Source organism: Labeo rohita, chromosome 12 (assembly GCF_022985175.1).
Source record: "Labeo rohita strain BAU-BD-2019 chromosome 12, IGBB_LRoh.1.0, whole genome shotgun sequence".
Taxonomy (NCBI): domain Eukaryota; kingdom Metazoa; phylum Chordata; class Actinopteri; order Cypriniformes; family Cyprinidae; genus Labeo; species Labeo rohita.
Genome location: NC_066880.1, coordinates 29,234,564 through 29,246,728, shown reverse-complemented (window position 1 = coordinate 29,246,728; position 12,165 = coordinate 29,234,564). Strand labels below are relative to the sequence as shown.

At 29.6% G+C, this 12,165-nt stretch overlaps 1 protein-coding gene across 4 annotated transcripts in view; it reads right to left on the bottom strand.

Annotated features, from left to right (window-relative positions):
* The window catches only part of pemt (phosphatidylethanolamine N-methyltransferase), a 99,351-nt gene that overhangs the window by 68,957 nt on the left and 18,229 nt on the right, over positions 1–12,165 (bottom strand). The window lies entirely within an intron of this gene.

The window sequence follows — 12,165 nt, the reverse complement described above, 5'->3', positions numbered from 1 at the left end:
TCAAATAAAATTAAAACCATTAACCAGAACCAGAATCAAAATCATTAAAATAAAGTCTGGCAGTTAAATGGTAAAAAAATAAAATAAAATAAAATAAAATAAAATAATCATTAAGCAGAACTGGAACCAAAATCATTAAATTAAAGTCCTGCAGTTGAATGGTAAAAAAAATAAAATAAATAAAATAAAATAAAATAAAATAAAATAAAATAAAATAAAATAAAATAAAATAAAATAAAATAAAATAAAATAAAATTCATTAACCAGAACTGGAATTAAAATCGTTAAAATAAAGTCTGGCAGTTAAACAGTAAATAAAATAAAATAAAATAAAATAAAATAAAATAAAATAAAATAAAATAAAATAAAATAAAATAAAATAAACATTAAGCAGAACTGGAACCAAAATCATTAAATTAAAGTCCTGAGGTTGAATTGCATAAATAAATAAATAAACAAACAAACCAAGCTGATGGTCAGCTGTTGGCTACTGTCAGGCCATTGGTGTCTGTCAGACAAATTCTTTTGGTGAGTTTCACATTTTGTCAGCGCAAAATCTTGCAATAATAACGCCGTCCATTCTCTTGATCTGCAATAGCGTAACAGAAAGCACTGATGACGTATCACGTCTGCACGGACGGTGCACGGAGATATCCAAATACATAGGTTGACAGGCAGGTAGGACAGCCTATCATTGCCCTCGGACCGAGGAATATCAATAGACGAACTTTTTTTGGTCCTACGCCATCCACAGTTGATACAAACACACATTAATACGTTTAGAGCGCTTAACTTACGGATGGCTATCAGGATGTGAAGAGACTTTCAACCAGCGTAACCAGCATGTTGCTGACCCTGCCGTTAAGCGGTGACATAAGAGATGATCTCAGAATCTCAGATCTCGGAGCTCTAGTCCATCTCCTGTCCTAAAGACCTAACTGCCCAGACGAGCTGGAGTCCCGACGGCAGTGTGTTAGTGTGTCCGAGGATGTAAAGAACACGGATGTGCTGTAATAATGAGAATCCCGCAGCGCTGTGGCCCACATAACAAACACACACCGGAAACAACATCTACATGCGCAGCAGAGATCTGGCACAATCAAGTGTCAAATCTCAAGAAAAGACGCCACACTGTATACTAGACGCGGAGGAAGAACGCTACTATTACAAGCACAACAGCAGAGGAGATTGAGGCGTATTTTTAGGACATTTTCACACTTTTCACACAGCGCTTGTGTGGAAACCATTGTGACGTCAGAGTTTTTTTGTTCGTGTGAAAGTGTATTTTTAGACCACACCGATTATTGTGAATGATCTAAATGTTTCATTCATGTCACTTGCATACGTTTTCAAGCTTAATACACGTACAGTACATTGTAAGAAGTTATTAATACACACTGAAGATGAAATCATACAAGAAAATACAACACAGGAATATTTTAACTAAATAGTATTCCCATGTATATTTTCTAAACGTATTATTTAATACATATTTTAAAAAGTTGAAAAATAAAATAAAATAAAAAATAATTTTATTTAAAAAGAAATACAATATTTTATTTCACACAATACAATACAATACAAGGCTTTGCAAACAAAAATAAGTTTAAGTAATTACATTTTTCTTTCTTTTTGTTTTATCATTTTTAGTCCACTTCATTAACACTGCCACTATACGTTTTTTAAATGATAAAAAATACAATAAAATACTAACAAACATTGCACAGGTGTACAATTACATTAACATTTCAAATATTAAAATTTTATTTCCTTGATTTCTTCGATTTTGATTACATTTTTTACTCCAATTCCCCTTAACAGTGCTGATGTATATTTTATAACAATTATTATTTAATATTTACATTTAACATTTATTTTTCACCAAATTTCTTCTTTGGTATATAAATAAATAAATAAACATTCTTTATCAAGAAATTTTAGAAACACACAATAAAATGTTCAATAAAAGGCTTTGTGAACAAATATTGCCCAAGGGTAGAATTAAATGAATATTTTAATTAATTATTATTTATTTTTAGTTTACTATTTTAGATCACTTCACATAATACTGCTGTTGTATTTTCTATAATGTTTATTATTTAATATTTACTTTAAAAATATGTATTTTTTAAATGATTAAATGTTCAATTTTTTATGAAGAAATTTAAAAAAAGAAAAACACAGAAAGACTTGGCAAACAAATATTGAAAGGGGGAATTAAAAAAGATTTTTCTTTTTCCTTTTTAGTTTTCCTTCTATTTTTAGTCCACTTGCCATTAACACTGTTGTTGTTTTTATGTTTACTATTTAATTTTTATTTTAAAAACATGTATTCCCAAAAAAAAAGTTTATTTTTTTTTATAAAGAAATTTCAAGAAAAAAAAAAAAAATAATAATAATATTGCAGAGGGGAAATTAAAATACTTTTTTTTTTTTTTAGTTTACTATTTTTAGTCCACTTGCCATTAACACTGCTGTTGTATTTTCTATAATGTTTAATTATTTATTATTTATTTAAAAAATATGTATTTAAAAAAAAATAAGTTTATTTTTTATAAATAAATTTCAAGAAAGACAAGCAAAAATATTGCAAAGGGGGAATTAAATGATTTTTTTTTTTTTTAGTTTACTCTATTTAGTCCTCTTGCTAGTAACACTGCTGTTGTATTTTTTATAATGTTTATTATTTAATATTTATTTTAGAAATATGCATTTTTATTTAAATTATTAAATGTTTATTATTTAAAGAAATTTCAAGAAAGAAAAACAGAAAAAGACTTTGCAAGCAAATATAATCCAAAGGAGGAATTAAATTATTATTATTATTATTAGTTTACTATTTTTAGTCCACTTTCCATTAACACTGCTGTTGTATTTTCTATGTTTATTAATTATTATTTTTTTTAATGTCTGTTTTTAAATTATGTTTAATTTTTTAGATTTTTTTTTAGAAAAGAAATTTCAAGAAAGAAAAACACAAAAACAATTTGCAAACAAACATTACAAAACATATTAGTTTACTAAGTCCACTTGCCATTAACACTGCTGTTGTATTTTCTAGAATGTTTATTATTTAATATTTATTTTACAAATATGTATTTTGTTTATATTAAATGTTATTTTTTTTATAAAGACATTTCGAGAAAGAAAAACACAAAAACACTTTGAGATTTTGTCTGTATATCTGCCAATAGTTTATTGTGTTAAAGTCACTGCAGTACAGACGCCTTAAAGCTAATGAACTAAAAGCAACAAAACACTTGATTTCATGAGGCCTTTTTACAGTAGATGGCAAATTATGATTAACATTAAAAATTCACAATAATCATAATTACGTGAAATGATTGCAATTAGGCGGTTATGCAACGATCAGCGCAGGCCTCGCTGCGTGTTTTCTGTGCAGTTCGTGAACATCATGCAGGAGCGAATGCTAAGCTCCGGCAGGATCTGTGTGAGATGAAAAGGTCAAGCTGAAGGAGAGGACATCTCGATCCCCTTAACACACAAAACAGCGCGAAACAGCCTGTTCCCTCGGCGTGGAGCAGGAAAATCAACCTGCATCCACGTTTGTCCACATGAGCAACATCCCTTGCACATTAGGTTCAGTCGCGCCGTACTCCAGGTCATTTATAGCTTCTCTTAAGTGTTTTTTAAAATTGTGTACAACAACTTTACAAGCGTGACTAACACTACTGCTCGTGAACTTTAGCACAGTAACTCGTCCCGCAGCGTCACACCTGTGCTACAGAAAGAAACGCAAATCACAGAAGCCCTGCTTCTTTTTAATAGTGCCAAAACAAAAATTATAGACTTTAAATTTTATGAATTTTTTTAAAAAGTTTTATAAAATAAAAATGTATATTTAAAATAAAATGTCAATTTTATTATTACCTTTTTAATTTTTAACCAAAGGTCTAATTTGTATTTTTTATTATTTGTGTAAGTTATTACATTTTATAACATTATGTAATATTTTAGTTTTTTAAAGTCATTATTGCGATTTAAAATAACCTCATATATTTTTAAAAATACAAATTCTAATAGAAAACTGTTATTTTAAATTGTAATATTTCATACTATACTGTTTTTACTGCATTTCTAATTAAATAAATGCAGCCAAGACTTCTTATAAAAAAACAGTGTATAAATATTTTTTTAATCATGTTACGTTAAATTTTTACTATCTCTTATGCAATTAAATATAAAACTGATTGTTTTTGTATTTTCAACCCATTATTATAAGAATACATAAATATACTAATACTAAGCAGCAATATGTTCACATTTTATTGATGTTTTGAATCAGTTTTTATGTTTTTTATGTTTTCATTTTATTTTTATGTAAAGTTTCAGTAATTTTGTTGTGTGTTTTTGTCATTTTTATATTATTGGTATATATACAGGTGCATCTCAAAAAATTAGTATATCTTGAAAAAGTTTATTTTTTTATTGTAACATTTTTAAAACTAATACTTTCATATATTTTAGAATCATTACATGTACATTACAATACATTACAATGTAAAATATTTCTAACGTTTTTATGTTTTAATTTTGATGATTAGAGCGTACAGCTCATGAAAGTCAAAAATCCAATATCTCTAAATATTAAAATATTTCCTAAGATCAATCAAAAAACGGATCAACAAAAAAGAAAAGTTCAAGTTTTTAAAAAGCATGTTCATTTATGCACTCAATACTTGGTCGGCAGCACATATTACAGCAAATGACTTGCTCCCAGCGCAAATGACAGCATCAGTGAGGTGTGACATGGAAGTGATCGGCCTGTGGCACTGCTGAGGCTCTATTGAACCTTCAGATCGTCTGTATATTGTTGGATCGACTGTTTCTCATCTTTCTCTTGAAAATATCCTGTAGATTCTCAATGGGGTTCAGGTCAGGCATGTTGGCTGGCCAATCAAGCACAGTAATATCATGGTCAGCAAACCACTTGGAAGTGGTTTTGGCACTGTGGGCAGGTGCTAAAGTCCTGCTGGAAAAGGAAATCAGCATCTCCATAAAGCTCGTCAGCAGACGGACGCATGAAGTTCTCCAAAATCTCCTGGTAGACGGCTGCACTGACTTTGGACTTGATAAAACGCATTGGACCAACACCAGCAGATGTCACGGCACCCCAAATCATCACTGACTTCAGAAACTTCACACTGGACTTCAAGCATCTTAGATTCTGTGCCTCTCCAGTCTTCCTCCAGACTCTGGGACCATGATTTCAACATGAAATGCAAAATTTACTTTTATCTGAAAAGAGGACTTTGGACCACTGAGCAACAGTCCAGTTCTTTTTCTCCTTAGCCCAGGTAAGATGCTTCTGACGTTGCATCTGTTTCAGAAGTAGCTTGTTAGCCCTTTTCCTGAAGACGTCTGAGCGTGGTGACTCTTGATGCGCTAACTCCGGCTTCATTCTACTCCTTGTGAAGCTCTCCCAAGTATCTGAATCAGCTTTACTTACAGTATTCTCAAGCTTGCGGTCAGCCCCGTTGCTTGTGCACCTCTGCCTACCCAATTTCTTCCTTCCATTCAACTTTGCATTTAATATGCTTTGATACAGCACTCTGTAAACAGCCACCCCTTTCAGTAATGACCTTCTGTGACTTACTCTCTTTGTGGAGGGTGTGAATGATTGTCTTCAGGACCATTGCCAAGTCAGCAGTCTTCCCTATTATTGTGGTTTCAAAGAACAAGAGATACCTGGAATTTATACTGTAGGGATGGACATTTAATGAAACGCAAATGTAAATATTCTAATATTTTGAGATACTGGATTTTTGACTATCATGAGCTGTAAACTTTAATCATCAAAATTAAAACAAAAAACTTTTGAAATGTTTTACTTTTCATGTAACGAATCTAAAATATATTAAAGTTTAAATAAGTTAAAAATAAGTTACAATAAAAAAAAAAAAGAACTTTTTCATGATACTCTAATTTTTAAAATGCACCTGTAGTTTTCACATTTTACTTTTAGTTTTAGTTAATATATGCAGTTGCATTTATTAAAAGCAGTTTTTATTAAATATTTAGTGCTGGGCAACAACTAATTGTGATTAATCATGCAAAATAAAAGTTTCTGCATGCATAATATATGTGTGTACTGTGTAAATGTATTATGCATATATAAATACACACACACACACACACACAAACACATGTATATATTAAAAAAATGTTGTTTATATATTTTATATATATATATATATATATAAATTATATGAATATAAATATAAATACATATATAAAGACATATTTTTTATATAATCCATAATGTTTATTATTTGATATTTTAGAAATACATATTTTTTAAAAAAAGTAAAAAAAAATAACAAACTTTTTTTTTTTTTTTTTTTTTTTTTTTGGTTTTAGTTTTATGTATAACTATAATAACCCAAGACTATCACAACATTGTCACAATTTCAACAAGCTAGACAACATTTTCACCTGATAAGCAGAACCAGAAGATACAGAAAACCAAATGCTCAGGTTTGCAAGGCACAAAAATGCATATACATGGGCATAAAACGTACAGTACACAACACTTATCCAATTATTGTAAATGCACACACAGGCGCCGTTATTGACTCATTTTTATTATTATCACAGCTCAGGCAGTATAAAGCAGCATTACATGACCTGCCACTGCATTATCTCTGAAAAAGCACTGCATTGGTTTTATCCGCAGTAATTCCTTTAAAAGGAACCCTAATGTTTGCTTGAGAGCGTATGAAGGCTGTAACTAAAAAAAACTGGCCAAAACTTCTCTAAAAGAACTACAGACTGTAAATGGTGTGCACTTATGATGCAGCATGAAAGCAGGGAAAGTGCTAAAAACAGGAAAAAAAACAAGTGGAGATGTGTGTTGGTAATGCTCTGGTAAATTCATCTCTCATTGAAAGCTCACTCAGAACTGCACTTAAGCGTGTCTGCAGGAGCGTGTGTGTGTTTTGTGTATGTTTGTGCATAAATGCATCTGGTTACTGTCAAACAAAGAGCACCATTTGCAATCCTGCATTCATAAAAGACACATCCATGCTGAACCGACCCTCATTATTCAACTCTAAACCTACACAACAGATCCAAGATCAGTTCACTGGGTTCAATACGAGCTAAAGCATTTGTGAAATAATTACCACAGTTTTTCTTAAAAAAGACAGACAGAAAAAGTCTACAGTGAGGCACTTAGAGTAAAGAAAATATATTTTTGGAGGATTTAAAAGCATAAATGTGGCGCTTATTATTTTATAAAAATACTTCCATGTATTCTCTTGTTAAAATGAGTGTTATCTGAGCGGTAAAGCCACTGAACTGAAAAATGTCTCTTGACACAAGAAATTGCATTTTTATAAGAGCAGTAACTATTGAGGAGTTATTCCTGTAATACTGTTATATTGTTTTTAGTGATTAAATATGTGAATGTTCTCCAAATAAATAAATAATGCTTAGAAGTTGCAGGTAATACACTGAAGTAAATGTATATTCTGAAAAACTGAAATACTCAAAAACATTTTTTCCAGTGCTCTTACCAGTAAACATTAACTTTATTATTAACTTGATTTTGGACTTCTGCTTTTGTAATGTTTACATTTAACCTGTTTAGAACACAATATGTACCTAATTTAATTTACAGCGTAACTTACATCAACACACTGTTTTCAAAGCCTTCACTTTGCACACTGTTTGGAGGAAAACATTGGGCAAAATGTGGACTCACATGATTTAAAACAAAGTACAGAAAATAAGATTTAGTGTGCCTCATGAAAAAAATGAACATTTGGCACATGAACATAGAGAAAATATTTAAATTTATACAGTCATACAAGATATGATTTTTATTCTATATTGCATTGTAATATTGATTGTATGGTGATTTGTTTAATACTATGTACACTACCAGTCAAAAGTTTTTGAACAGTAAGATTTTTATGTTTTTTTAAAGAAGTCTCTTCTGCTTACCAAGTCTGAATTTTTTGATCCACAGCAAAAACAGTAAAATATTGAAATATTTTTACTATTTAAAATGACCATTTTCTATTTGAATATATCTTAAAATGTAATTTATTCCTGTGATCAAAGTTACATTTTCAGCTTCATTACTTCTTCAGTGTCACACGGTCCTTCAGAAATCATTCTAGTATGCTGATTTGCTATTCAAGAAACGTTTTATATTATTATTATTATTATTATTATTATCAATATTTAAAACAGTTGAGTACATTTTTTCAGGATTCTTTGATGAATAGAAAGATCTAAAGAACAGCATTTATCTAAAATAAAAAGCTTCAAAGTCAGTCATAATATTTATTTATTTATTTATTTTTTGAAAAATAAATTATAGAAATTATAGATTATATAGAAATATATAGAAAAATTACAGAAATTAATACTTTAACTTTAAATAAAGCAAGGATGCTTTAAATTGATCAAAAGTGATGATAAAGACATTTATAAAATTACAAAACATTTCTATTTCAATCAAATGATGTTCTTCTGAATTTTCTATTAATCAAAGAAACCTGAAAAAAATCCTACTTGGCTGTTTTCAAGATAATAATAATAATAATAATAATGATAATAATAAATGTTTTTGAGCAGCAAATTAGAATATTAGAAAGATTTCTGAAGGATCATGTGACTGGAGTAATAATGCAAAAAATTTGACATGCTAAAAAATTAAACAGATTTGAAATCAAATGAATAAATTACATATTCAAATATATTCAAATAGAAAAGAGTTATTTTAAATAGTAAAAATATTTAAATTATTAAAAAATCTGTTTTTGCTCTTTGGATCAAATAAATGCAGACTTGGTGAGCAGAAGAGACTTAAAAAAAAAAAAAAAAAAAAAAAACTTGACCGGTAGTGTAACTTACTTTATTTCAGTTTGTTGCCAAGGACACATTTCTCATTTTCATTTAATTTAACTTGTAATAAAATAACTAAAACTAAAAGTGAAAAATAAAAACTATAAAGACATTAAAAAAAAACTTTTAAACTTCTTGTGCCTACTGAAACAGTTTTTAAACAAAATTAAGGTCAAGTAGAAATTACAGTCATTTGTGGCAATTACCATTACCCCACAAGTGCTATCGATTGAGATTAGCTTGTATTAAACTCAGAATATTTCTTAATTGAAAGCTTCAACTTGTACCCATTTTCATAGCAGTTACCACTAGAGGATAACTAGGTCATGCTAACCAGCCCAAACCTGACCACAGATCCCAGATTTGATTTTGAAAACAGGCAGCAGGACCTCCACGCAGGCTGACAACAAAACAACAGGAAGTGAACGCGCACGTAACGCGCATCCACCTGGGAACGGGACAAAGACGCCACGCTGAGAGAATGATTCTGATCATCAGCGGCTTAAAGATTAGTCGAGTCCCACAATGTTCCTGCCAGACAATGGCAAACAGATCTGAATTATCCACAATCACAGCTTAGCTCAGCATGAGAGATGAGTAATATTCACAGATAATAAACTCACTTCACAGATACAGTGAGGCAGAGGAAAGGAAATCTCTGAGAAATTATGTATTAATAGGATGTGATGCAAATATACCCAAAACAGCAAATCGTAAGGTGCTTAAAGTGTGAGTTATTAATAGAAATGTGCAAGATTATGTTGTAATGTAGCAAGATGAACTGCTCTGAGTTAACATTACACATGATGTACAGTATAAAATGCTTTTAAAGACCTCATCAAGTCACAGTTAAAGTTCAATACATTGATTAAATTACCTGTTTACACTTTACAATATGGTCTCATTAGTTTATGATAGTTAATGCATTAACTAACATTAACTAACAAAGAGCAATACATTTTATACAGTGTTTATTAATCTTTTTTAAGGTTTAACAGTTATCATTATCAGTTCATATGAGCTCTGGTCAATTAAATAATATGGTAACACTTTAAAATAATGTCCCATTCGTTTATCAGTTAATGCATTAGACAACATGAGCTGCCAAGGAGAAATGTAATATATTCATAAAAACACAATTCATGTTTATGACAGTTCACAGTGCATTAACTAAAGTTAACAAATACAACTTTTGATGTAAAAATGTGAAAGAAAAAAACATGTTTCACTCAGAAATTGCTAGTAAATTTCACAATTAGAAAGAAATGGTAAGTGACACATTAAATTAAACGTGAAATTTTCAAGTAGAAACACTGAAATAGCATTTTATTGTAAAACGTACTCCAATAATCATTGTTTTATTTACTGCTTTAAAAAAAAAAAATAATTAAAAGACAGTGTAATGTGAAGAATTACCTATGATAATAACAACAGATATGACTTTGTAATAAAAAAACATTATTAAATGTTCAATTTAACTAAGAAAACACTGTTAACTACTGTCGCTAACTAATGTCAACAAATGAAATCTACCGTAAAACATTACTAACAATATTAATAATTAATTATGCATTAGTAAATGTTGAAACGTTAACTTCTGTAAAAGTATTGTTCGTTGTTTGTTCATTTTACTTATAGTGTAGTGAACTAATGTTAACAAATGTTCAGATGTTAACAATAATATAAAAAGATACAACAGTTTATTTGAACAAAAAGTAAACGCTGGAATTAACATTAACTGAGATTAATAAATGTTCTTCATTGATAGTTTGTGTTAACGGCAACACTTTACAATAAGGTGTGATTTGTTAACATTAATGTATTAACTAACATTAACGAACAATAAACAATAAATTTATTACACTATTTATTCATCTTTGTTAATGTTGTTAATACAAATATAGTCGTTCATTGTTTGTTCATGTTAGTTCACAGTGCACTAGTAATAATAAACACAACTTGTGGTTTTAATAATGCATTAGTAAATGTTGAAATTAATATTAACTAAGATTAATAAATGCTGTCGAAATATTTTTCATTCTTATTTCATGTTAACCAATGTATAGGGGCCTATGAAATCTGTTATATTTTTTCCCAAATTCTGTTTTATTTTTTCCAAAATTTTGTTTTTTCCCATTTTAATTCTTCTCAACTCCTTTTTAAGGGTTAAATTAAATGTTATTAATCAAAGAGCATGTCTAATTAATTAAAATCATAAAACTTATACAATTTCACATCAATTTAATAAAGGTTTAACAAAAATTACATGTTTAGGGCCCTATGAAATGTTTAATTTTTCCTTACCATTTGTTTAATTGTTAGCAAATTCTGTGCTTCAGCATGTCTAATTATTCGAATTAATTTATTCAAATTTATTCTTAAAGTTCTTAAACCTCAGAAATTCTGTGTTGTGTATTTAAAATGTTCTGGTTATCACATGAAGGCATAAAACATTAATGTCATTTATCTTTTAATTATTGAAAATCAAGCAAACTTTTCTCTTTTTTTGGCAAAACAAAGGGGATTTACTATTAAAATGAAAACATGGAAGAAATGTTGTGTGATTATACCCTAAAAAAATAAAGTTTGTTCCATTTTAGTAGTGGCAGTAGTACTAATAGTAGCTAATATGTATCTGGCACAATGTCTTCAAGTTAAACCAGACTTTTATTTTGACGGGTTGCCATGTCTACCTTTACATTTCTGTGTGTATATGATAAACGCTAGTTTTCCTAAAATGGAACGGTCAAATGTTCATGAAGCGACTCTCAGCAGATATTGTTCATGTATTTATCTCCTCATTTAAGTTTTTTTTTTTCTCCTCTGGCAAAAACTTTCCAAAATTGATGACTCATCCTGCACCACACAGATCTGCACCCAATCAAATGCTCTGTAAAATGAGAAAGCCCCTCCCACCCACAAAACCCCAAATTAACAAGCAGCAAATCCTGCTTCACTGTTGTGATGTAACCCAAAAAACTCATGTTTCATGTACTCAATGCATTATCACCGGAAAGAAATCTGCATATCAAATGATTTCATGCGGTTCCTCCATTTAGGGATGTGCAAGACTATAAACATTTATAATTAACTAGTCAGTAGGTTGTCTGAATGACTAGTGTTAAGTAAGTATAATGAAGCTGTGTCATGTCCACCAGCCCACCTATCAGATGTGTTTCTCAGCAAAATATGCAAATCCTTCAATTACAGCCAAAGTGGAAACTGAACATCAGAAGTGCTGAGATAAAAGCTAAAATATAAACACTCTCTCTTTAACACCATAAAAAT